At 31.6% G+C, this 27579-nt stretch overlaps 1 protein-coding gene, 1 long non-coding RNA gene and 2 other non-coding genes across 4 annotated transcripts in view; 2 read left to right on the top strand and 2 right to left on the bottom strand.

The window, feature by feature from the left end:
• LOC149480940 (uncharacterized) overlaps nt 1–5683 on the bottom strand; it is a 51133-nt gene extending 45450 nt beyond the window's left edge. Inside the window, exon 1 of the mRNA XM_089705964.1 lies at nt 5474–5683. The gene's annotated coding sequence lies outside the window, so the exon portion shown is untranslated. The remainder of the gene's footprint in view (nt 1–5473) is intronic.
• A 4452-nt stretch (nt 5684–10135) lies between these two features.
• On the top strand, nt 10136–10223 carry TRNAY-GUA (transfer RNA tyrosine (anticodon GUA)). Its single transcript is given in 2 exon segments — nt 10136–10172; nt 10188–10223. It is a non-coding gene; the product is annotated as a tRNA-Tyr (tRNA).
• Nucleotides 10224–10436: 213 nt separating this feature from the next.
• Nucleotides 10437–10518, bottom strand: TRNAS-UGA (transfer RNA serine (anticodon UGA)). Its single transcript has one exon. It is a non-coding gene; the product is annotated as a tRNA-Ser (tRNA).
• A 5291-nt stretch (nt 10519–15809) lies between these two features.
• On the top strand, nt 15810–17151 carry LOC149480945 (uncharacterized). Its single transcript, XR_016316934.1, has 3 exons — nt 15810–16212; nt 16341–16402; nt 16477–17151. It is a non-coding gene; the product is annotated as an uncharacterized LOC149480945 (long non-coding RNA).
• Nucleotides 17152–27579: the final 10428 nt, after the last annotated feature.

The following is a 27579-nucleotide window of genomic DNA, read 5'->3' on the forward strand; positions in this document are numbered from 1 at the left end:
TGTTTGGCAACAAAAAATATTCGTCAACAATTGTGGTGCAAAATTTTATAGTAATTAAGAGATTAAAATACTATACTTTATTTTTATTTGACGTAAGGATGAAATCCGAAATCTTTTGAATGTATTAACTGATATAAATATTTATAAAAATAAATATGTAGATATATTTCAGTACTTTTTCCTTTCTTTTTTGCTCATAAATGATATTCGATAAAACTTTTACGGTTCAGTAATTCACTGACTTTATCTCTACATATTTTCTCTCAAATTCATAAATTCAAATCAATATGCATAAGAGCTAGCGCGCAAGAGCAACTTTTGTCTCCGCAACTATTTTGTCTCTCCCATCAACTCTATGGGGAGTTGCGTCGCTACGTGCGCGCACTTTCTTATTCTTACTTGCCCATATTATGGAGTTGATGGGAGAGACAAAATAGTTGCGGAGACAAAAGTTGCTCTTGCGCGCTAGCTCTAATAAGTAGCATAAATATTAATTTATAGATATATCTTCGTACAATATGTTCGTTCCTAGAAATTCACAAGAATCGTTGTTACGTCGAATGTAAACATGTCTTTACGTTGCTTTTAGCTCTTTCGCTGACATATTCATTTTCATATCTCTGTAATCCCACTGTTATGAGTCTGGTTGACCTTTGTTATTCCTTTCATGCGGTTTAATCTCCCGTGGCGTATGTTAATAACTCATTAATATTTCGACATTTCGGTATACAAGGGTCTTTACCTACGCTAAAATAGCAAATGACTTGTGAAGTGACTCGTACGAAAAGATATAGGGCAAACTTTTTGTAATCTGTTTCATTGATTGATGACTGTGTGTAGTTTTTGTAATACATTGAGTTTTTAATACTCTTTCAAATTGAGGAATTTAGTTAGCAATTCGACGTGGCGCATTATTTTCTACAAATAAAGAAGAGTGGTTTAAGATTTTTTTTTTAACTACAAATTAGGTACGCCTAGTAAATAGTGAATCCTGTTTGATTAGTTTAATCTGGGTGGGGAAAATAACAAAGAGTTTACAGGATTCTATAAAGAAAAAATTTAATAATTTTCGAAAGTATAATAGGTAATTAATTTTAGGTCAATACTTTCCTTTTCTGCATAACCGACTGTCTTACCAAGTTAGTTTTCTATTTATGAACAATATATGAACATCCATCCCTTTGTGTTTACAAATATGGCCTATTTATCTAACAAATAACTTAGACACTATTCACTTCTAACTGTTAAACCGTCTGTCTCACAGTCAATAATTGTGCCATAATTCATTTAGTTCAGACACAGGCTCATTATTTAAACAAAGACCAATTTCCTTCAGGGACAGATGAGCGATGCGAACACAGGAAGGATTATGTTGACAGTTATGTAAATTGTTCTGTTATATAACCTTAAGCTTAAGACGTATTTAGAAACCCTTTGTTTCAAATCCTTGGAAATTTTAATATTGAATTTCAAAGGAGGTCACGACAATGTGTTGTTGACTTTTTTATCTGTTGATACAGATAAAAGATAATTTTCAATTTTTTTTTATAACTAAGGTGGCTAACTAAACTAATGCTGCTCTTTTATAGTAATAAAAGAGCACCTACTAGCCTACAAGACTGATTAAATAATTTTATGATATAGTTAACTCTTTTAAGAGGGTGTTCATTGTCACTTGTTTAGTGTCTGTTAAGGGGAAGCCACTTTGTTCAAGTGCTTTGGGGATTCTATGTTAATGTTAATATTTAAACTGTATCAGTGTTAATATCTAGAAACTGTGTTTGTTTGTTGCCTTAATTCACAAAAACAAAACGTGAGATGAATGAGCCTTTTTGTAGAGATATATCTTGTTTCCGGAAGCTGACAGATGCGCGATTTATGGCGCGAAAGTGTTTTTTGGGATTATTCTAGAGCTATATTTTGGTGAAAAAAAATCCTCTACATGCAATTTTGTCAAAGAATTAAGTATTTGAACATGATTTTATTTAGTGTTCTTTAGTGACGATTACCTTATACATATGAGCTTTATCTTTATGTTTGTAGATGTAACCGACTCTTAGGACTGAATTTTAACCCACTTTAAACTGAAAGATTTATAGTAGGGGAGCCCAGGATGCTAAATGTGGATTTACTCGAGCGTCACGGGAACCTATTAGAATTGGTAGATTAGACCATAGCGAGAAAAAAAGGTCCTATAATGTTTTCACTTTTAGCGGTGGGGAAGGGTTTTTTGGTTTTTTTTAATTTAAAAAAGAAAAAAATTGGCTTGGAAATACTCAAGCGCGTTAGATATTGATATTTTGCATGCTCCAGGACGTCACTGAAAAAAAGTATACGTTAATCTGACGATTTAAGTGGCGATTTAATCGCTATGAAGAAAGGGTGAAAAATTAAAGTAATATTATTCGAGCGCGTCAGATTAATATATGGGGGGGTTAATTACAATATAAGAAGTCCCCATTTCGCTAATCTGACGATTCGAGCTCAACCTTAGGGAATTATGGATTATTCAAATTTTCCAGCGGGGCCCCTGAGCGCACCCACCAACCATAACTGCTCATATTGACTAGAGGTACTAATGAATAGCTAAGGTACCGTCCCTTATAGTAATCTGACGCGCTCGAGTAAATCCCAAAATCCCCCTCTTGGCCTCCCCTACATTCAAACATGACAATAGAACAATTTTATGCGTTTAAGCATGTTTTTTAGATTTTTTATTAACTATCCTGTTAGATGACTTCGCTCCTCTATAATAAATTAATTCATTCTTATCGCATATTTCTTGCGCTCTCCCACAAATCCCTGTAAAAATATATATTTTTTTTACAGATTTTATGAGACAAATGCACTTACTTTGACTTATGTCACCTGTAATTTAATTTGCACATAAGATTATGATTATTGCTAACACTATTATAGGTTTAAGTGAAAAGCGGGTAAAGGCTTTATATTCGCGATGTTATTATTTTTAAAAGAAAAAACAGTGGCGAATTATTGTAAAATTTTTAATAGTATTGTTCAATTTTTAATAGTATTGTTAAAGTTCTTTGTTATATTTTATACTTGATGTCATTTTTTTTAATTAAGTTCCATTTAAAAATTGTATGTAGAGCATTTGCCATTATAATATTACCTACTAGTAATTGATTATAACTCCCTTTTAAATGAAGATGTGAAAAAAAGTTAAGTATTTGAGACTTATCAAATAATTGTAGACTATAGGTAGGTGTATTATTTGAATTAAAAAATTGGTCCATGTACTGAAAATATAAGCTTTTATATTGTTTCTAACATTGCTAGTAATTAAGTAGGGGTTGAATGATTAATCGACAAATATTAAATGAGTCAGACTTTTTATTTATTAAAAGCACCAGAAAGCCAACGAATAATTCAGCAAATAATCATAACTTTTTACACAAGTAGAACGTAACTCTAATTTATAAGTATTGTGTCAAATAACTAAGAAGGGCTTCCTTTTATCATGAATGATGTTGCAATTTTATTTATAACTAGCTGTTTCCCGCGGTTTCACCCGCATTGCTTCACTCCTGTTGGTCTTAGCGTGATGATATATATAGCCTATAGCCTTCCTCGATAAATGGGCTATCTAACACCGAAATAATTTTTTAAATCAGACCAGTTCCTGAGATTAGCGCGTTCAAACAAACAAACTCTTCAGCTTTATAATATTAGTATAGATGTTAGTATAGAATATGTAATCACAGAGTCAAAGAAAATCCTTTGAAAAGCATTCGTTAGTAGAAAATTGGACGAGAATGTAAGGGTAAATATAAATTAAAGGGACGCAATTTTATTAGAAATAATTGTCCTTTGGTTTCATCCAAATTCAATTTAATTAATTGAAATTTGATTTTTAATTTGGGTTTGGATGGAATTAGATTGAAATGGAAAATTAGATGTAATGAAGGTCAAAGAATCAGACCGATTTTCAGGCGTTCTAAATGTTTAACAAAATTTACCGAATTTATTCCAAATTCAGTACATTAGTTATACTTATTTTGTACTGATTGTTTTATATACTAAAATAGTATAATTCCAGTTGTAACTTGTATCCCAATATTTTTAAGGTAAAAGTATAAAAATTCAAATAAACATTAAATTTAAATTAATGGAAATAAATTTCAACATTTTAATAAATTAAAATTCTGTCTTATTTTTGTTAATTTAATGTTTGTTTCTTCTAAAGATTGTCTTGTTGGTCTTGGCTATCTGTTTACAACATGAAATAAGATTACATGGAGAGAACTGACCTAATTACGGATAAAAACATTCTGGACATAAAGTTGTACTCGCATGACCGCTACTTATGTTGTATAAGGATTTTCTTATAAATCTTTTATTATCCTACGATTTATTATTTAGGTTAACTTCGTCTACTTACTACTGCATTACTGATAGGTAATTCTTTGTAATCTAGTTAAAAATGTATACCTATTTAATTAATAAAAATTTATAATGTTACATGTTACTCCTTCTGTCAATTTTTTTAAATACATAAATATTCGTTACATACCTATATATATCTAAACACGCAATTTTTTAGGTTTTATATCATTAGAAAAAATGATTTGTGGTTGATGAAATGATAACACATCAAATAGAAATAGAAGAAATAAGTTATTAAAAGCAAAATAATTTATATAATTGATGAAAAGAATACCTTGCCTTGTCATCTACTTATAGTTAAATTCGCACGCTACCTGTAATTGCTTTTGTCTAGTTTAATCAAATGTAGAGCGGCACTTTTGCTAGTTGCTAACTTAAATAATAGGTAACAACATAATATTAATAGAGCATTTAATAATTCTGTATCTTATGTTATAAACTATAAAATTCCCCTGTCACAATGTTAGTTACCATACTCCTCCAAAACGGCTGGACCGATTCTCATGAAATTTTGTGTGCATATCGTACTCGATTCTCAGACCTACTGGTCTGAGAATCGGCTAACATCTATTTTTCATACCCCTAAATGATGAAGATTAAGGCAACGTGTGCCGGGACAGCTAGTTGTATTATACAAATACAGAGAATAAAATTATTGATATGATTTTGTTCCCGAAAAATTATGACTACGCTTCACATCTTATTGGGTTACTCGACATTGTCTGCCGATTCGTATCTACGTAATAAATTAGGCAAATGAAATGATACTGATGACTGATGTTCAATCTCTTATGTAATTGTATGAACGTAACATTATATTTTTGGTATGTTTATCCATAATATTACAGAAATATAATGCAATTGTGTCTAATCATTGGATGCATATGAAAAGCACGTTACCAACAATGAAACGATTGAACTAATTCCAAGTCACATCATGGCTAAGCACATAATGATAGAGTCCGATGATTTCGCGGTGAACACGCGAACTTAATTTGCCACATGGGAAACCACAAGCATACATGCAATCTGACAAGGGCAACCTTCGACCTTATACATTACTCACCTCATCAAAACACAACTAAAGTCAATCACACTCAACAAAGGAAGACACTACGAGGGCGCTAACGCGACCGTTCTCAGTGAATACTAATGAATTGACATGGTATTCGTACACACACAATTAACGGATACAATTGGGAACATTTTTTATTGATGAAAAGGTTAAAGGAGGTGGTGGTACGGCGCCAGGCCAAAGGGCAGGCGAGCGCGCAAGCCGGCGCGCCGCCACACTCTGCTCTCCGACTGAGGCGCGCTTTGAGCCGTTCGCGCAAGCGTTGTGTGGCAGGATCGGCCGAAATTCACCCCCAAAACGCACCTGACTTAACGTCCCAAGTACCGCGACAATTTCAAATGAAATAGACTATATTCAAACGCATTTCGGGCTATTTTCCCGCGACATTCGTGACGTAGCTTCCATGATTTTTTGGGACAATGCGTGTGCCGCACTGCACACGTTGATAATTAAATGTGTTTGACAATACGGAGGCTGTGCCGTGAGGTGATGACGTCAATGTACCAAACACTGGATGAACGCCCGATTGGATAATTTGATAAGCCTTTGACGGGTTAGCTCGGTGTGTAATTAAAAATTATGCTAACACGCTTTGAGCTCTTGTAAAATTTTACTGTTACATTTTTAACAAATTTTGCATGGCTCCATCACCTACGTAGTTTCAATGACTTTAAAGTATTCGGGGATATGTTTGGTAGTTGTAAACAATCGTTGATTTAAAGCAAATAAATGCACACGAACATTATGAAGTGAAGTGGGTACAATGAATCAGTGGTATGGTTAATCAAAGGAAATAATGAATCAAAGGACAAGGACACATAATTTAACATTTTTATGTTTCTGATTATTGGTAGTCTGGGCAATATTTTGATTTTATAACAAAGTTAACCAAGCAAGACGATAGTTTCATTTCAAGTTGGTCAGCAGCAATACAATATTGACAAAAATACAAGTCAATAATATGAGAAAAATCAAATGGCAGAAATTGGTTAGATGCGAAGATTGTGCAAATATCTACCTGAATAGGCGACCAGCTCAGCTATTTTGTTGCAACTAAGAAGTATTCAGAATTTAATATACATGAAGTTCTTCATAAACAAAATATTAGATATGAAATTGAAATTGATAATATTGGAATTTCATATACATATACTATGTAGAGTTTGTTTGTTTGTTTGAACGCGCTAATCTCGGCAACTACTGGTCTGATTTGAAAAATTATTTCGGTGTTAGATAGCCCATTTATCGAGGAAGGCCATTATATAATATCCTCTCGCTTAGACCAACAGGAGCGGAGCAATGCGGGTAAAGTAAGTAAGTAATATCTAATTGAAAATATAACTTGATTTAAGCCTTTCTATTGTACAGCGTTACCTGTTTCCTTTTTATACACAGAGAGAAGTCAGTACTAGACTGCAGTAGACCCCATAGGTAGATTTATATTCATCAATGCGATATTTGAATCATAAATGAACCACAAATCCAATAACAACTCAGTTATAGAGTTACTAGAGTGTGAATCGAGTATCAAAGTTATAAATAGTTGAATTTAGTATAGTTAGCAACGAAGTTATTTTTAGCGTTGTTTGCATACAAGAGGTCTCTTGAACTATCGTTGCTGACTCTATTTTGAACGAAAATATTCGCTCTAATTTTTACGTAGTTTAAACATTGAGATAATATTACTACGTATGGAGGAGACACCACGAACAAAATCTGTGCGCCATTTTTTTGCTCTAACTAAGTTTTAAAAATTATCATCTAGTTAGGTACTTAACGATGAAAGTTATTCCTTTGCACTTTTCCGTATTATTTGTATTATTTGTGCAATATCGTAACACACACGAAGGCATGTTTGATGCGTTTCACTTTAAAACCATTAAAAAATACCGCTCAACATACGTCACATGACGTATGTTGAGTGGAACATAAGTGATGTAGGCGGTGTCGTCTCCATATTAATATTATCTCAATGAGTTTAAATTGAATTTTAATGAAAAACTTTGTAAATCAGGTCAAGTTTACTCGCGTTGGAATTAATTTTTTGAAGTATGAGATAAATAGCTTATAATATTATCATATTATTAGAAGAGCAAGAAGAATAATGTCTGTGGTATTGAGTAGAAATAGCATTGATATTGCTGCAACTATGTACGTAAGTCGTAAAGTATCCTAGAAGGAAAATAAATTGTATAAGAAAATCCAACCATTTTTTTTTCATGCAAAAGAAGTACAAATTCAAGTAATACCTACGTAGTTACCTACAAGTTAAATATTTTTAAGATTTTTGTACAATGTATTTTCTAAGGGTGAACACACAGTTTATCAAACTACATACAATTATTATAAGCGTGTAATTTTGTAAAAATGTCTTTGTTACTGTTTCACGTTACAGAATGGATTTTTATGATACTTGACCGTGATTCAGCTTATACTAGCTTCCGCCCGCGGCTTCACCCGCGTGGTTTTTTTTATAAAAGGTAGTCTATGTTCTTTCTCAGGGTCTAAAGATTGTCTGTGCCAAATTTCATCAAAATCGGTAGAGAGATTTAAGCGGGAATGCGTAACAGACAGACAGACAGAGTTACTTTCACATTAATAATATTAGTACCTAGGGATTATAGTAGGGATGTTTATCCGCGGATGAAACCGCGCAGCACAACTAGTATTAATTACAATAAGAGTTACCTGTTCTGATGTCTATGTGTTCATGACCACGTAATAATCATTCGTAATATTGGCTATTTCATACCAAAACCACGTTGTTACTAGTCCATTTCCTAATTCAGATCAAACTACATTACATCCGGATCACCATATTCTACAGCTATAATATTCAATTTCGAGGTTTTCATGGGGTTTAATGATTTCTATAAAATATCAGTAGGTAATATGGTATGGGTGTGGTATGGGTATGGTATGGGCATTACCCGTTGTTCGTGGATTCTTTGTCAATAAAATACAAATAAACATTTAGCTGTTTATTGTTTGTTAAAAGTTTATTGAACTGACAACATAGCATTATATTAATTATCTGTGGCATAACACACACTTCTTTTTTTTCCTCTTAAATGAAGCAAAGGCTTTGTTCTTCAGAGTTTCAGATAGCGCTGGTTACCAGTCACTTATTATAAAATTAAAAAAAGACGGATTGCACTCCGGGAGTGCCGGCAGAAGTGAAAACTTGATTATTAACGTTAAGCATGTTTGATATCCATCCGTCACGCTTTTTCGATCAGGTCACGTGTCCTGGACGCGAGTTTAAGATTTTATACCCATTACAGAAAAAGTACTCAACGCCGCTAAAGAAGTTTTCACTTCAAAAATAAAAACATAATAATAAATGCATACATACAGAAAAATTGTAACAAATAACAATACATACCTACTGCTGTAACAAAACGGAATCATGTATTACATAAATGTTTTATAGTTACATATAACTTAGTAAACCAGGCTCTACATACAAAACACAATTAGATTTGATTGAAACAGATTTTACGTAATATGATAATACTAATAAAATTAGATTAGAATACTGTGGAAATAGTAGAGCTTCATCAAAACAAATCATTTGTTATTATTGTACACGCAAGTAGGTAAATAAATTACAATGAGTGTGACGATAAAATAATATGTATATGTAATTATACCACTATATAAAACAAAATCTCTTTCTCTGTCCCTGTATGCTTTAATATTTCCCTGCTTTAATAATCCCTGTAAGATTTAATCTATAAAACTACGCAACGAATTTGGATGCGGTTTTTTTAATAGATAGAGTGATTCAAGAGGAAGGTTTTAGTATATGTATAACTTATAAGTTTTACAGAAAGCGGGCGAAATCGCGGGAGTAAAGCTAGTTAACTATAAATCTAAAAAAATATAGGATATTTACAAATTACTACTACGTAAATTAAATAATTAAGTTTAAAAGTTTAACTTTTAAAGGTTTATCTGCTAAGATGTTGACAATAATCCTAATCCGTTTAGACTGGCAGCCAAGCATTTATTTTTGTAGATTTTTCTCTATTGTCGCTTGTGAACTAAGTACTTACCTATATATGAATTTTGATAAAAATATAAGTGAGGTGATTAAGAAGTTAAAGAACAGACAACTACAGTGGAAATATGTAATTAAAGCATCTGTCTCGATTACTTGTATTAAAATAACAACTGAAAATAATAAAAATATGTATTTAAAATTTGGCGTAAAAACATGTTATAAAGTTTATGGTCTAAATGCTTTCTGAATGTAACACTCCTTCAATTAAAAATATCATGTTTAATATAAATCTAGAAGAAAGCACTTTTCTTCCGCACTGTACCCGGTTTTTCTAATTCTAATTTTCTGTTGCAATTTACTTATATACAATGTTATTTCTACTCATACAATGTATTATGCTGAAAAACTAGGATAACATCAACATAATATTTATTATTTAACATTATTTATGTGTAATATGTGTTTAAAATAGATGTTAAATATAATTTTCTCAATAATTTCTCAATTAAATTAATGATATGTCGTTGTTCTAACATCAATCAAAAATTAAAAACTCATTAAAATTTTTAGTACATAAAAATAGCAATAAATAACTGGTATAAAATTTGAATTATAATACATTACTTAATTTTGTTTGTAAATATCAACCTTCGATAGCTCAGTTGGTAGAGCGGTGGACTGTAGAGGAATATCACTGTCATCCATAGGTCGCTGGTTCAAATCCGGCTCGAAGGAATCTTTTTATTGTTTTTTTTATTCTATGTTTTTTTGTTTGTACTCAATTATATTCAAAATATTTTTTTTTGTTTGTTAAAAAATATTCAGATGCGTGAAGGAAAATTAAATGCATTTTTTCTTTATAATGTTTAAAATGCTATAAAACAATTGAAATTAAATGGATCCTTACCAAATAAGCTTTGAATAAAAAAAAGAATAATAAAAAATTATCGCTGCGGACAGGATTCGAACCTGTGCGGGTAGAACCCAATGGATTTCAAGTCCATCTCCTTAACCACTCGGACACCGCAGCCATACAGAGAATTTTGAATTTAGGCAAACTAACCTTTCGTAATAAAATGCAACACGTTTTATTCAGTGTTTTCTAATCGATATTGTCATTATTACCCGTTACGTGTAAATTCTAAAATGAGAATACTGACAATCCTATTTTCAAAAGAAATACGATTACATATTTACTTTCTTAATTTATACGTTTTCATATGGATATTAAAAAGTAAAAATTTATCTGTGTGAATATTAATATTTGTCGTTCAATAAAAGACAAACAATAATACAATAATTGTACAATTATTTAAGACATAGCCACTAAATATTCAAAATTAAAATTGTCATTGAAAAGCAAAAATGCAATTATAAATTTTAATTCTATATAGTGGAATTTAAATTCTATTTTATTTCATTTTATTATTGTAATTTAATTAAACATGAAAAAGAGTTTGGATGTTTAAAATATATATAATAGATGTTATTCTATTTTTGATAATACTGGCATCTATTAATTTTTTGGTGATATTAAAAAAAAATATTATCTACTCCACACTAGATGGCGCTAAATTCAATGATGGTATATTCGACAATAGATGGCGCACCTGGAGTAAATTGAAAACAGTTGCAGTTGTAGTGTTAAATTATGATAAGAATTATGATTTATAATATTATTTATTGACTTTAAAATCTTCCGTAAGCTAAATCTGTCAATTTAGCTGCAAAAATTTCCTAAGTATTGTTTTTATGTCAATAATAAATGGTGTTTTAGTAAATAATAATTATGAACGCCCATGCGTGATGTGGCCCAATTATTATTGTACAATAATTAAAAGTTGATGCCCCATAACATAAATAACTATATAATATAATGTTAAATTAATTTTAACACTCATTGTTTTTAATACTGTGATAAAATACGAAATACGCAGTTAAGTAGTTTCCTAAACGTTTATATTTTTAAATTTGTGTCATATTCAACTGTACATTCTTTGCAAATAGTTCCAACTTTTATGATTGTTAATTTTTTTTTAATAATCAAGTAAGCTCTTAGTAATTAATTAAAAAGTATCTAACTATACAGCATCTCTGCGTTCATAAATAAAACTTATGATAAGTTGAAGAAATTAAAACTGCTCAAATAGCTTAATAGTTTTAAAATTGAACGTACTTATTAAGGGCCCTTTGTAAATATTATTATCCATTAATAACAATGATTAATAATTAATTTAAATTGGAAATTAAAAAAAAAATGATTACTTTTTCGCCCGGAAGTTCAACCTTCATGGCAAGTCAATTGTTAGGCTAGAAACATCTATTGTCCTGCATTGAATAGATTTTTTTATAGATTAGTGTTTTAGCACGGGCCAATTCCGCGAAATGCGGATTCTTTAATGAAGGAAGTTAATACGACACGCTACATTACGCCTTTGACGTATCTCTCGTTAATTACACGGTTCATAGGAAGCAATGTAGACGTGAAATTCGAACTAATTTACTTTTGTTTTAGTTTCGTAGGATGAGTTGAACTGTGGTAAAACGAATAAAATTAAATGGAGGGAGGGGTTCGGTATGTTTGTATTGAAATGAAATTTTATTTGTCCATTTATGTTTAACAATAATTAATATACGACGACGTGTTTCTTATGATTTTTGTAAATAGAATTTTCATGTCACCTACAAAGCGGTTGGCCTATTTAAGATTTCTTTATAATTAATTTTCGGTAGGACTGGAAATAAGGTCGTAAACTTTCTTATTCCCCATATTGTGATGAGGGTGTCCTAGAGAGACGTATATAGTGTTATACAAAACGTAAAAAAAATATTTTTCACGAAAAACTATGGTATCAATTTTTGTATAATTTGGGATTTCGATAGAATATAGTCTAGTTTATCATATAATAAAGTATTTTTTATCAGACTTCCAAAGCAACCCGCGCAGTATCTAGTATTTTATTATGTATGCCTCGCCTTGTTATTACTCAAGCCGTAAAATCGTAGAATAATGTGTTTAACAAGATATTAAACTATACTTACTATAAAACCTCAAACCAAAGTGAATCTTCAGTTTAGGAGAGACAGACATAAAAACAAAAGCGTAGACCATGCTCGTAAAACTTCCATTAGACACCTCTATCTAAAAGTAAATAGGACTGTCGTGTGGATAAGTGTTATTTACTAAATATTTTTTTATATTTTTTTAAAGAATAGGAATCCACCCGTTAAGGCTGGAGACGAGGTTTTGAATCCCAGCTCTATTATTTAAAAAAATATTATTTATAAAGCATTTGAATGCCATAAAAATAAAATATCAGATATTTTTTTTTAATGTAGGTATATTTTCCTCCCTGTTGTTTAAATAACAAAGGTGAACCTAATAAATAAGTGACCATAACCTAAGTCAATTACGATCTATCGAATTTAGTATTTCTATGTGTAGACATGTTATATTTAAATTGGAATCTGTTGATAATGACAAGCGAAGTGTATATTTACATATTTGTCTTCATTAATCACTAAAAAGTCAGTACTCTGTCTGCATATCCCAGTTATTGCTTGTCCCAGCTGCATTTGAATTGACACGGGATAAAAAATAATATAAACGAATAAGTTGTAGTTTTTTTTTATTATAAAATAATTTTCAATACATTTTTAGTGTTTTAAAAACTCCGTTACAAATATAATAGTCTTTCCTTTTCATAATAATTGATTTATAAAAATAAAATACAAATGCGCTTATGTACGCGACAGTACAGATCCTAGTAAAATAGCATTAGAAGTGCATAGAGGTGATCAAATCGTCCACAGACGGACAACCTTCTCCGTTTATAGTTATTGAAACACCATTGAAGGCTATAAACAATATTTTGCGTTAAAAGCTTTTCAAGTGATAGATTTAATACATTTCTTCTTTGATTCTATGGTTCTTTATGATCTGATAACTTTACGATTAAGATTGTTCTTTCTGAGATATAAAAAAGCGTGCTATGAAGTGTTTTCACATGATTTTTTTACATAATATTGAATTGATATTGTGTATATTATCATTGATTATTTTAGATAGTCTTTGATTATAGATACAAGTAGATAGATAAAAAGAGATATTTTGTAGGTTGCTACTTTTCTAAACGTAATTTTTAGTAACATAATATGTATATTGATGTTTCTTAATTTTTCATGCAAAAAGACTAAGAATACGTTATAATACGTAAGAAACGAAGATAAGTTTTTTTTTTCTTTACAATGCAGCTGCTGTTATATAAATAAATAAATACTTCAATCATCAATGATAATTTCCTTTAATGTCCTAAAACCCTTAAATAATCTATGTCCTAAAACTTGCCTAAAACAGTAACGGATACTAATAATCGTAATTTTCCTCGTGAACAGTGGGGAAATACTTGACACACGTGGTTTAACGTAGGGAGTGTCTTTATCAAACACTGATCTGACGTATTTGTCCTAATATGGACCTTATATTATTATATTTTTCAAAACATACATACAACATACATTAGATAGGTACTTAAGCATATTAACGAAATTGTAATTGGTAACCCAAACATGGCCGGACCTATTTATATAACCTTGGGATTATTTGTTTAATTTCTAGCAAATAGTTTTAAACATTTTCATCGATTACGTCGCAAAATTGTATTAAACAATAATTTATTTTAGGTGTAGGATTTTCAGAAGTCAATACGTTGCTGTCACAAACTTGTATCTTTGTTTTTACACGAATGCTTATCTATAATGTTTAAATGATAAAGTGGTACAATAAGAAAAGATTAAGAAGAATATTTTGAAAGACAATATTTCAAATGCTATCTTTTTTTTAAATAGTTCTAGTTTCTAGTTTTTAAATAGTAAAGACGTAATACATATTATAGTAGGAAAATAATCATCATTTGTGTTGAGAATAAACCACAGAATAAAAGTGATAATTTAGTTATTTATAAACATGCATACGTTGCATATTGCACGCATCTGTTCTTTACAGGAAAGTCAATGACCCTTTCTTTCAATATTGACCATGTTTTTCACAACTTACATAATATTATAACCTAAAAATGACGTCATTCCAAACGTTCCAACTTCAAATGGTGTAATTTGATTGGTTGTTTACAAACCGGCGCGTGCACCACAATCACGTCAACATCTTTCACGGAAATCTTTACATTGGATGCTTGTTTTCAGTAGGAATATGCGTCAAGGATTGGTACGGTCAGCAGGAGAAGTTATTTTACTTTGTGACTGGACAGTCAGCAAATAAATATTACTTATTTTGGCTCGTAGAGTTTATGACTTTAAAATAAATTATTCAGAAAAACACTTTTTAAATTGAATAAAATTATATGACACACAATTATATGACATAGGCATTAATTAGATAGCTTGCATAGTTTATTAGTCTTTAAGTTATGACTAAACAACCCAAGTGCTCTGGGTTCGATTCCTAGTTAACCGCTTTAACCACAAATCACAATATAATTAATAATCGACCTGTAAAGAATGTAGTGAACAATGAATGATGCAATGAAAATCCAATTTTTCAATTATTCACCACTAAATTTCCTGTTCTACATAATACTTATTAACATAAGTAGTCTTTAGATACTTAGGCTTGTAGGCAGTACCTAGTTCTAGGAATGGGTCCTTTTAATATGAAAAATATTGCCTATTGGACACTACGATCTCCGCCTATGTCGTAGGCAAAGTTTGCATTATGAAAATAAAACAATTCTTAAATACCTTTGCAGTTGCATGGGTTTTTTTCCTTTTGTTGAATGTTAATTCGTTGCATGTTTTTTTTCCTTTTGTAAAATATGCACTCTGACGCAAGTTTATCAGTATACCAATTACCAGTGTAATACATTTTACACCTAATACAGATTAATTCAATCTTGTATCATATCAAATATTACCCGCCACACAATTACGCACTTAATGAGAAATAAATATTATATAATTGTGTGGTTAATAACATTTAATCCGATTGCGGTCGTAATCCTATATAACTTATTCCACCACAAGTTATGAAATCAAAAGAGGATTTACAAGAAATGAGCATCATCTTTTTAATGAAAGCGATTGATTAAGAAAGCGGTTGGTTGATATAGTTTTATTTATATGCGTTTTTATTAAGGTGATGAATTAATTTTTCTAACATTTACGGCCCTTTTCAAACCTTCGTAATTTTTATATTATTAAAGTTGTCGTGATGAAAATTCTTGACAAGAAAGTTCAATAGTAACACAATACGTCTACCGTTTTAGAAACATGATTCCATGATATTTTCTCGATAGAAAAAAAATACAAAGTTATCATTGTTATTTTTTTTTAATCTCTGGCATCTTCAAAATAACAAACGTAAAGTTACGACTTTTTGGATATTAACTATAAAATATACAACCTATACGTCTACCGTGTTAGAATTTTGAAATATGCGATGGTTTTGAAATAAACAAGAAATACTTAAAATTAGCGCGCGACCAGCCAATATATCGAGAGCCGCCCTGTACCTTCCTACCCCGATCGCTGCACGAGTCATTCCCGCTACGGCCGTCACACGGGGAACTTGTGTCGCTCGCGCAATCGTAAAAAAGGGTGACAACACGATAAGATAAAATGAGACAAATGGGGACAATAAAGAAAATAAGAAGAAGAAACATAAAGGTTGGAGGAAAAAGAATGCTTACAATTGGAACAAATTAATGAAGTAAGTTGGTTTTATTTTAAATTTGATGATAATTGTATTATATAGACGATGTTTGATATGTACCCCTGTTTTAAGTACATAACGAATGTGTAAGATTTTTTCATTTATAGCATAAATAATCTGTTCAGAAATCCGGAATCCAGAAGGAAAATAAACCCACTGATTGTTCACAATGTGAATCCACTCCTTCGTAAGTACCTTTATTCAGTCAAAAATGTATGTTATCAAAGCTCTACTGGTTTTATCGCATGATTCCATTTTTAGCAAAAAGCAACAAAGTGCAAAGAAATAAAAAATCATGGTGAACTTAGTGGAAGTATGGCGGACATAATATGGAACAGGAGCTCATTGGAGTAGTATTATATTTAAAAAAAATACGAAATAATTTCAAGAATTACATTTCTTAGAAGGTGGTAGATAAGTATGTTGTATAAAGAATTTGATGTTGATATTTATTTCATTTATACTTACTACACCTGTGCGGGAAATTGCTTAGTAATAAAACAGGTTTATATTCATATTTACATAGTAATGTGAGTTTTCATTTCGAAAAATTTTGTGTAAGTATATTAAATTGAGTTCCTGGGTGATCTGGAAACACAATTGGGCCCGGAAGATGGCGCTGCAGTCACTCCTCCTAATGACATGAACCGATTTGGATGAATATTTGTGTGCACATTTCATTTTTGTGGGATGATTGGTTGATTCGCTTTCACATTAGCTAATATTATGTATTTTTGTTGTTAGAAAGTAAACTTAATTTAATGTTTATAATACATTATTATTGGTATAAATAAGCCAGTGTTCGTCTCACATTGCTGTACCTGCCTATCTACCCTACCAGGGCCTAACTTTGTTCTGGCTATTTTATTTTGATTATTTGTAATGAATAATTACAATTATAATAGAGTGCAAAAAATAAATACATGCGTCAATATATTTTGTGTTTTTTTTAAACAATTTTTTTATTTAAAAAAATATCAACCGACCACGGCTTTGTCCGCGTGGAATTAGATTATATCGTGAATCCTGTCTTATCCCACAGAAGTGTTCAGTTCGGATAAAAAGCTATGTGTAAATCCAGGCAATTAGCTATATTTTATCAAAATTGGTAATGTAGTCTTGACGTGATTAAGTAACAACTAACAAAAAAATATACAAATTAACATCCAAAGTTTCGCATCAGTTTTACTGTATTAGTGATATCTTCCACTCTTGACTTTGACTGAGAAGAATTAGGGTTTATAACTTCTTTCAGAAATATTACCTTTCATTTCTGGGCATGATGTAATATCTACGTCAGCATCAAATTCTATCTAAATCCATTTCAGTACCATTTCATTTTTTCAGAGTAACAATATTTTTTGTTATTTTAAAGATTATTTATAACCTGTATTATTTTGTAATAAAGTAAACATTACGAAATAATAATAATTATTAATAATGTCTAAGTAGTTGTTAAAAAGAAGATTATTTGTTTATAAGCAAGAAAATAAAACCAATAAATCAACAATTAAATATATGTATAAGAATATTATAACTGTATGACGACTCCATACATGTTTGTCCCGAGTCGGCCAGCGGCAGCGCGGCGAGTTTGCAAGAATGACTTCGCGCACACCCGCGTTCGCGATAGCGAGCTATTAGACTCCGCCCGCCAAGCAGTAGATTTTTTTTTGTGTATCGTCTTAAGTGTATTTCCCTTGTATTTCTATGTATTATGGGGTTATAGTTTCTCCTTTATAAAAAGTTTTATTTTCACGTCAAAGAGTATTTCTTACCTATTTAGTATTAACCTATCTTTGTAATCCACGAAATCCAGTATAATGAAATGTATACAAGTGTATTTGTTTAAGACGTGTTGTTGCTGTTTTTATAATTTGGAGCTGGATACCACATTCATGAAAGAGCAAATAAGCTAACTATAATAATAGATAAACCTATAAGCCATCCGAATCTTACGTTATGCTATCAGCTATCTATCAGCTTAGGCCTTCGCCTATCAAAAGAGGATAGTGTAATTTTGTAGTGTTGGTAAGCGTATGCCTTCGTGCTAAAGTACGCACGACTTCTATACGTAGAAAAACTATCTGTACCGTGTAAGGATAATCTAATACAATGTGAAATATTGATACGCTGCGTAGTAATTAGTGAAACAGTCGGCTGAACATGCCTTCCTCGATAAAAGGGAGATAGCCCTTTTATCGAGGAAGGCTATAGGCTACCTGTATATAATCACGCTAAGACCAACGAGCGGAGCAATGCGGGTAAAACTGCGGGGCACAGCTAGTAAATTATAAAACAAATACCCAATTCTCGTTAATAGCAATTGTTGAGTCAACTTTAGGAATTATCACGATAGCATACATTATTAGGGACAGTGATTAGATAAGATTATAGTTTACGAGAAAGTCACTTTCAAAACCTATTGTTGTTGGAACAATGAATCGGGTATCTTTAATGGGTTTTAGTGCATACATTCTTAGCTACTTTACAGAACTATGAGGTGTCTCCGTTAATTTATGCAAAATTTAAAAAAAATAGATTACGCAAAATAAATGTAAAAAAAAACTCCAGAGCATCGGTCATCGCCGCAGAGTGGCCAGTTTATCGGTCTTCTATCAACAAATTTGAAAAATGAGGATTCTAAGTGGGGTCTAATTCATTCCATATCTTTAGGTAGAGTTTGTCTTAATAATGATTCCTTAGTTCATAAAGTAATTAAGTTATTACCTGAAGTAGCTTTTTTCGTTTTTGAATTATTTGAAAAATTAATAACTATGATGAGACGTTTTAGTATCTCATAGCACTGACTACTGAGTCATCACTATAATATTTAAGCAATATCAATTTTAAACTGATCTTTTATTACATGGATAGTAAATGAATGGGTGGCGTCAATGATACGGCACATTTAATTCGACATTGAAACTTCAGCATGCAATAATCCAACAACTTAAGTACTAACTAGTACTTATCCTATCAAATGATTATGCTCCTTACACAAACGTGATACGGCATATAGTAGCTTGTATAAATTAGTACATTTAATAACAGTGCATGAAGGTGCAGCTAAGATAATGATTACTGTACAAAGATTGAGTTTCGTTGACATGTATCAGAGGATATGTCAATCATCTCAAGAACAAAAGATTAGAAACATAAAAGGTAAAGATAGATTTTATCGCTAGTGATTGCATAATCTTGAATGTTTTAGTGTTAACTATAATTGGAATTATTAAGGATTTTTGCAGTGCCTAAGAGCTAGCGCGCAAGAGCAACTTAATTTGTCTCCGCAACTATTTTGTCTCTCCCATCAACTCCATGGGCTAGTAAGAAAGTGCGCGCACGTAGCGACGCAACTCCCCATAGAGTTGGTGGGAGAGACAAAATAGTTGCGGAGACAAAAGTTTCTCTTGCGCGCTAGCTCTAATACTGTGTGGGAGCATAATGTATTGTAGTCAGTTTGACATCCACTGGGGTTAATTCCTCGGATATTTTTCCAACTTCCAAGATTTCTTAACGTCCTAGAATGGGATCTCGATCTTACAACACTACAAAGTATATAAGGTACCTATACATATTTATATTTTAAGATATAGACATTGTAAATGGTACGTAAATAATTGTGGAAGTTGGTCTAGCGGTGCTCGTGTTATAAATTTATCGAATTTAAGTTTTGCATTACTATCCAGTTGCTAATTATTCGATTGCAGGGAAAAAAAATAATTTAATAAAGTTTTTAGAGTAACAGAAAATTGAAATTTGAGTTACATATTATCATACCTATATTCATATAAACTTTTTGTCAATCATGATACGTACCTACTCGTGTTAACTAAAATAACATAATTTATTGTCTCAAATATGATATGATAATAATTATGCTTAAGTTACTTTCACAGGCCAAATGTAAATTATAGCCTATTCATGAAAGTTATTTTTATAACTGCTTGAGTCTAGACATAGCGCCGTCAGTTGTCGGTACTGTATTTCCTCTGCTTATTAAATCGTCGTTATAATATGTATTATAATTTTATAATGTCTGCTTATTTTCACGTCCTCTTCAACTAACTCTTTATAATTTCATGGGAAAGAAAGAGAAACCATTGCCTAAGTTCTATATTTTTTTAAAAGACTAACTATAATAATAGATATACCTATAAGCCATTCGAATCTTACGTTATGCTATCAGCCATCTGTCAGCTTAAATGCCCCCTAAAGAAATAAAGAAACCTCCTCAAAAGATCGACTCAGTAAGGTGAGTGTAATTTTGTAGTGTTGGTAAGCGTATGCCTTCGTGCTAAAGTACGCACGACTTCTATACGTAGAAAATCTGTACCGTCTAATACAATGTGAAATATTGATACGCTGCGTAGTAGGTAATTAGTGAACAGTCGGCTGAACATGCGTTCTTCTTGAGTGGCTTGTGAAATTGAAAACACAAAGAAAGTTAAGTAAATGTGCTATTATACCTGTACTCTCACTGGAACTGTTATGGTTTATTAGAATTTGAAAAAGTACTTCTAGTACCTACTGAAGTAATTCGGAAACATTTACTAGCAATTTTGCTGAATAATTATGAAATTTTGCAGATTAAATATTAAAGTTGTAGAAACATTCTTTATTTTAAATATGTAAGTCAGCATTAGATTAGAGATATATGTATAAAAGAATAAATAGTATAATTAATTCTTCTACTAATTATATTCCCAGATCCATTATTATAACTCAACCACCTATAAATATAAACACCGCAAACGCAGTACATTTAAGTTTACCTGCAATATCAGTTATCAACTTATCACCCTCTACCTACTTACTGCAAAAAGTTTGTTAAAATTCATAATTAATTCAGCTTCTATTGTGTAAAAGTTTGAAGGAACATCGAAGTTAATTTTCACTCAAATATGCCTATATAATTATGTTTGGACGCGCTAATCTCAGGAACTACTGGTCCTGATTTGAAAAAAAATTGAAAATTATTTCGGTGTTCCTCGTTCCTCGATAAAAGGGCTATCCAAGCCCTTTTATCGAGGAAGGCTATAGGCTACCTGTAGGTATATAATCACGCTGAGACCAACGAGCGGAGCAATGCGGGTAAAACTGCGGGGCACAGCTAGTAAATTATAAAACAAATACCCAATTCTCGTTAATAGCAATTGTTGAGTCAACTTTAGGAATTATCACGATAGCATACATTATTAGGGACAGTGATTAGATAAGATTATAGTTTACGAGAAAGTCACTTTCAAAACCTATTGTTGTTGGAACAATGAATCGGGTATCTTTAATGGGTTTTAGTGCATACATTCTTAGCTACTATGCTGAACTATGAGGTATCTCCGTTAATTTATGCAAACTTTTTAAAAGTAGATTACGTACGAAAAATGTAAAAATAGATGTAGAGATAAAATTACTTTCTTACTAAGCCGTAAAAGAAAGAATCCTAATTGAATTTGAGTTTGTCAGTAATAGTAAACAGTTAATAGCGTAGTATATTGTACTTATTCCTTATAATGTGTTTGTTAAGTAACTTATTATGTTGGTCGAACAAATGCTAAGAACTCTGTGCTTAAACATAATTATTTCAAACCGATTTTAAAATGAGGATTCAAGACTTTTTATACTTTGCGATTCCTTTGTGGTCTAATTAGATCCCTACCTGTATTTGCCTTCATAATGTGTACAATAAGTTTCTGTTTATTACCTGAAGTAGCTTTTTGGTAATCTTTCTGTTATATTCATTTAATTAATGACAATGAAGAGACCGTAGTACTGAGTCATCACTATAATATTTAAGCAATATCAATTTTAAACTGATCTTTTATTATATGGATAGTAAATGAATGGGTGGCGTCAATGATACGGCACATTTAATTTGACATTGAAACTTCAGCATGCAATAATCCAACAACTTACTAGTACTTATCCTCTCAAATGATTATGCTCCTTACACGAACGTGATACAGCATATAGTAGCTTGTATAAATTAGTACATTTAATAACAGTGCATGAAGGTGCAGCTAAGATAATGATTACTGTACAAAGATTGAGTTTTGTTGACATGTATCAGAGGATATGTCAATCATCCCAAGAACAAAAGATTAGAAACATAAAAGGTAAAGATAGATTGTATCGCTAGAGATTGCATAATCTTGAATGTTTTAATGATAAATATAATTGGAATTATTGAGGATTTTTGCAGTGACTAAGGCTGTGTGGGAGCATTGTATTGTAGTCAGTTTGACATCCACTGGGGTTAATTCCTCGGATATTTTTCCAACTTCCAAGATTTCTTAACGTCTTAGAATGGGATCTCGATCTTACAACACTGCAAAGTACCTATATAATATAAGGTATACATATGTATATTTTAAGATATAGACATTGTAAATGGTACGCAAATAATTGATTGACCGGTTGGCTTGGTTGGTAGTGGCCCTGCCTTCCAAGCCAGAGGTCGTGGGTTCGATTCCCACCCGGGGCAAATATTTGTGTGATGAACATAGATGTCTGTGTCTGGGTGTTACATAATATCTATATAAGTATTTATTTAAAATTATATATGTATGTTTATCAGCCATCTGGTTTCCATAACACAAGCGAAAGCTTAGTATGGGATCAGATCGTGCCGTGTGTGAATTTTCACATTGTCCTGAAATATTTATTTATTTATTCAATGTGGAAATTGGTCTAGCGGTGCTCGTGTTATAAATGTGAAATGTTTTATAGAATTTAAGTTTTGCATTACTATCCAGTTGCTAATTATTCGTTTGCTATATCTAAATAAGAAAAATAATAATTTAATAAAGTTTTTAGAGTAACAGAAAATTGAAATTTGGGTTACATAATATTATCATACCTATATTCATATAAACTTTTTGTCAATCATGATACGTACCTTTTTTTTTATAGTGGGGAAATCTTCCAAAGATACCCACGGCCACCGGGGAAGGAGCCGTGGGTTATGTTGGATTCTTACCGACTAAACCACACTGTGTTCCGTCGAGCCGCTGGGGGGCTGATGGGGCCGCGGGTATTTGTTGGAATAATTCTTCCGCGACCATCATGATACGTAGGTACCTACTCGTATTAACTAAAATAACATAATTTATTGTCTCAAATATAATATGATAATATACTTAAGTTACTTTCACAGGCCAAATGTAAATTATAGCCTATTCATGAAAGTTATTTTTATAACTGCTTGAGTCTAGACATAGCGCCGTCAGTTGTCGGTACTGTATTTCCTCTGCTTATTAAATCGTCGTTATAATATGTATTATAATTTTATAATGTCTGCTTACTTTCACGTCCTTTTCAACTAACTCTTTACAATTTTATGGGAAAGAAAGAGAAACCATTGCCTAAGTTCTATATTTTTTTAAAAGACCTCAGGATTTCTTAGTAAGTACCGCTAAATCAAAGTTGAGTCAAGTAATTTTAGCAATTTTAGACTGACGTAGATTATATAATTTTAAATTTAGGTAATAAGATATAAAATGTTTTAATCTTTTGCCTAAGAAAAAAACATGGCTTAAAAAACATTTTGAATAATGTCGGAGTCTGGAATTATACGCGTTTTTAGTTTCTGCCAATTAATTTTGGAGTTTTTAATTACTTCTAAGTGGATCGTGGTAGTTTAAGTACGTTTTAACGAGAATTATAAGTGTCATCCACGCGAACCTGACTAATTAAAAAGGGTTGGTAATTAATTAGACGTCCTTTTTTCAACCCCATGTATAGAATACCGCCTATGAGGGTTGAAAACTTACCATATACATACATATAATGTATTATATATGTGTGCTTTTGTATTGATTATTGAACTTCATTATGTGCCGTTTTGCAGAGTCTGGAAATGCCCGGAAAAGTTAAATTGTTTTTGAACCGAATGCTACCTACCTGATAACTGATTTTGAACTTCATAAATGATTTTCTATTGTAGAGATTTTATTGACAGCTCCACCAGACAGTCCACCTATTTCAACCATGTATGTATTTCTATGATTGAAGATATTTTTTAGTTTCTTGATTGATAGGTACGTTTGTATACAGCGCTTCTATATTTTTTTTTGTATTCCTGACGAGTACTTTTGTTAGTGCTTAATTATATATTTCGTAAGATCTAGAGACGCTACAAAACCAATTATTTCTATATTTCATACACATTTGTTTATGTGGTTTCGTTGTAGAGAAGATCGTGTCTAAAATGTAGGCTTCCTGTGGAGATGGTTTGGCAATATTCCAAAGCGGGCAATTGTATCATATATTTGCTTGCCAAGACAGATGTCCTGGGTTGTTGACCTCTGGGACAGCGATGTCTTGTAAGTTATTCAATTTAAACTTATTAACAGAAATTTTAATTTAATTCAATGAATATTTATCAATTTTAAGGTTTTGTATAAAATATAGTTTCAGTGGGGGAGTCTTTTTTAGCTTTTCTTATATATCGATGCAGAAGGTAAGTTCTTACAATACTTACTTAAATAAATTATAATAAGACCTTAAAAAGTAGAGTTTAAATTCATACATAGGTACTTCAAGAACTGTTAGTCCATTTTAGAACTAAGAAAAATCGTTAAATAATCCTACTATATTACATATTAAGATAACAGCAGCACAGGAACAGCTTTATTTTCACATACAAAGACACCGCCTCAGCTAGTATTATATAAAGATCAACTTTGTTGTGTTTATTCGAGGTAATCTCGGCTTTAACTGATCCGATTTTAAAAATTCTTTGAGTAATAGGAAGCCATATATTCTACTTGCAATTTTTATAATATAAAATATTTTAATGTATAGGAACATGATTATAAAAGGTCAGGCATTGAAATAAGATTGCAGAAAAAAAAGAAGTTTAGGAAGCAGTACCTAAGACAAAGAACATTCAAAATAATTACCTAAGGCTTGTACAAGTTAAGTCGATTGTGTCAAATGAGATAAAAATACAAGAGCTTGATGTTATTTATCAAAATATCAATAATGAAAAGATAGAAACCAACGTTACTTACAATGACTATCTTTTACCACGTTATTGTCAAAACTCATTTGTAGCTTTATTTATAACCATATTGTTATTGTATTTGCAGCTGACAGGTTTTGGATTGAATTTGGCACATCATATATTTGAGAGGCTTGATTAGCATAATATGTGTAGGTGGAGCATTTTAGAACGTTAAGATTCTTGTTATGCATCGTCTGTAATGCTTCATTAATCATTGCAATACAATTTTAAATCCATTAGACAATAATATATTAGACAGGATATTTTTTTGTAATTTGTGAGGAACATTGCATTCTAATTTATATTTATTAATTAATTATATTCTATTAGCAATTCTTACTTCCTATTTTCCTACATACTCAATAAATTCTTGAACAAACAGCATATTTCCTTCAATTTCTACACATTTGCTACTAAATAAACGAAAACAAATTAACAATTAATCACTTCATTCACAATTTTTACTATTTCGTTTCCTACAAAAACTTTAACCATTTTCACATGCTTTTCACAGATATGTGCATCATCATCAGCCCACGCTCCCGCTGCTGGGACACGAGCCTCCTATGAGAGTACAGGCTATTGTCCAAGCTGGCCAAATGCTGGTAGGCAAATGTCACATGTGGCCGAACTTTTGATTCTTCGTCCGTTTCCTCACGATGTTTTCCTTCACCATTCAACTATTCAAGAAAATCGGGAAAACTTGGAGCGAGATCCAAAAGGGAAGCTCTCGATAGAAACACCTGGCCGACCACTGTGGATGCCCTCTTTGCTCTGTCCCAGTTAGGCAAGACAGGAACATAAGTAATTCAAGCAGTGGTAATGTTAACATATGATATCTGCATATTTCCTGCTAAATAAATAATAATTAATTACGAAGATACACCTACATCGCATCAAACGCAATTATCGTGTTCCGTCCCACGGGTGTCAGCGACCTTTATTGTCTTTGGGCTTAGTTATTCGAAGGTTTTACTACTTCTTGTATACTTTTGAGTCATATCAGGTGACCTCATCAAATAATATAGTGTTTATGCTAAATCCTGTGTACATAAAGAGGATGAAAGATGTGGAATAGCAGGAGGGGTTAGCAGGAAAATAATTGAGATAAAATAAGAAGTTAAGATCTTGTATAAAACTTTAGCCTTAGACTACAGCTGCCTTAATAATAATTCTAGTTATTAATTGCTCTCACATAAACATTGTATTCCAAATATTGAAAGCTTCCAAAGGGAATTTAACACCTATTCCGACCAGGAAGGATTTGCAGGCCGTTATTAATTATAACCAAACACAGTGTAAGTTTACAATAGATCGGGCGGCGACCGACAACAAAGGAGAGGATGTAACTGTACACTCACAAAATGTATACTGCTCTGTGTGAGCTCGGAATGTTTCAAAGAGATGTTTAGTTTTAGAAAAATGTTGATGATGTTTTTTATAAAATTGAAATGAAAAATATATATTGAGATAATAGATAAACTTATTAAATACCTACAGTTGCCGAAGCGTATTGGATTTAATGCTTGCGTGTTGTCAGGAACAGAAAAATACGTGTTATAGATAAAAATAAACGTATAGTTCGTTTCGTCATAGAGAAGAAAGGTCATATTCATACGAGTCTGACTAGTTAACCACATGTTATTCCTAAAAAAACAAGCTTTTAAGTTCCAAAACAATGTCTCTTACAAGCGTTGGAAACTAGAAAAGGTATTGATTAACCTTGCATCCGATGATCTGCGCTAAGTGCCTTATTACGAATACCTATAAGCGCATGTACATAAAATTCAATGTGCATAGCAAGCCCTAAAAGTGTGGATTAAACACATTAGTAGGTTTTATTTAGCACACTAACAAATAGATAGTGATACCTTCGACGTCAAATAAGGGTTAATTTTAGTTTGACATCTCCATTTTTTACCACAGAGAGAATTGATGATATTATAAAAAAAGTGTAAAAATCAACTTCTACTTTGTCATGTTTTGGAACCAAAATTTTGAAGATCATATATGTTTTTACAGTTCTAAAATAAAAAATGTCATCAATCTTACAATATAGTAACACGACACTAAAGGCAACAGGTCGTTAAATTATGTCCCAAACATTGAAAAGACAAATGAGGCTCATTTAGAAGCAACCTCGCGATTCTAGGAACATCGACAACATGTGTCGGGTCACTTTTGGGCCGATATCCAGCACAAGGCATTTCCTTGTGTGAAATCCTTCATAGGATTTTATGCTCTATACTTTATGGTGAAGATGTTAAATCGCGTGAAATATAATTGCGATTGCGCTGAAAGGAATGCTGATGTAGTGTCGGTAAGCTAGTGAAATATAATAGCGTTCAAATGTG

This window comes from Colias philodice, chromosome 17 (genome assembly GCF_061535455.1).
Source record: "Colias philodice isolate Cphi_HAF_F1 chromosome 17, ilColPhil1 Martin Lab GWU primary, whole genome shotgun sequence".
NCBI lineage: Eukaryota > Metazoa > Arthropoda > Insecta > Lepidoptera > Pieridae > Colias > Colias philodice.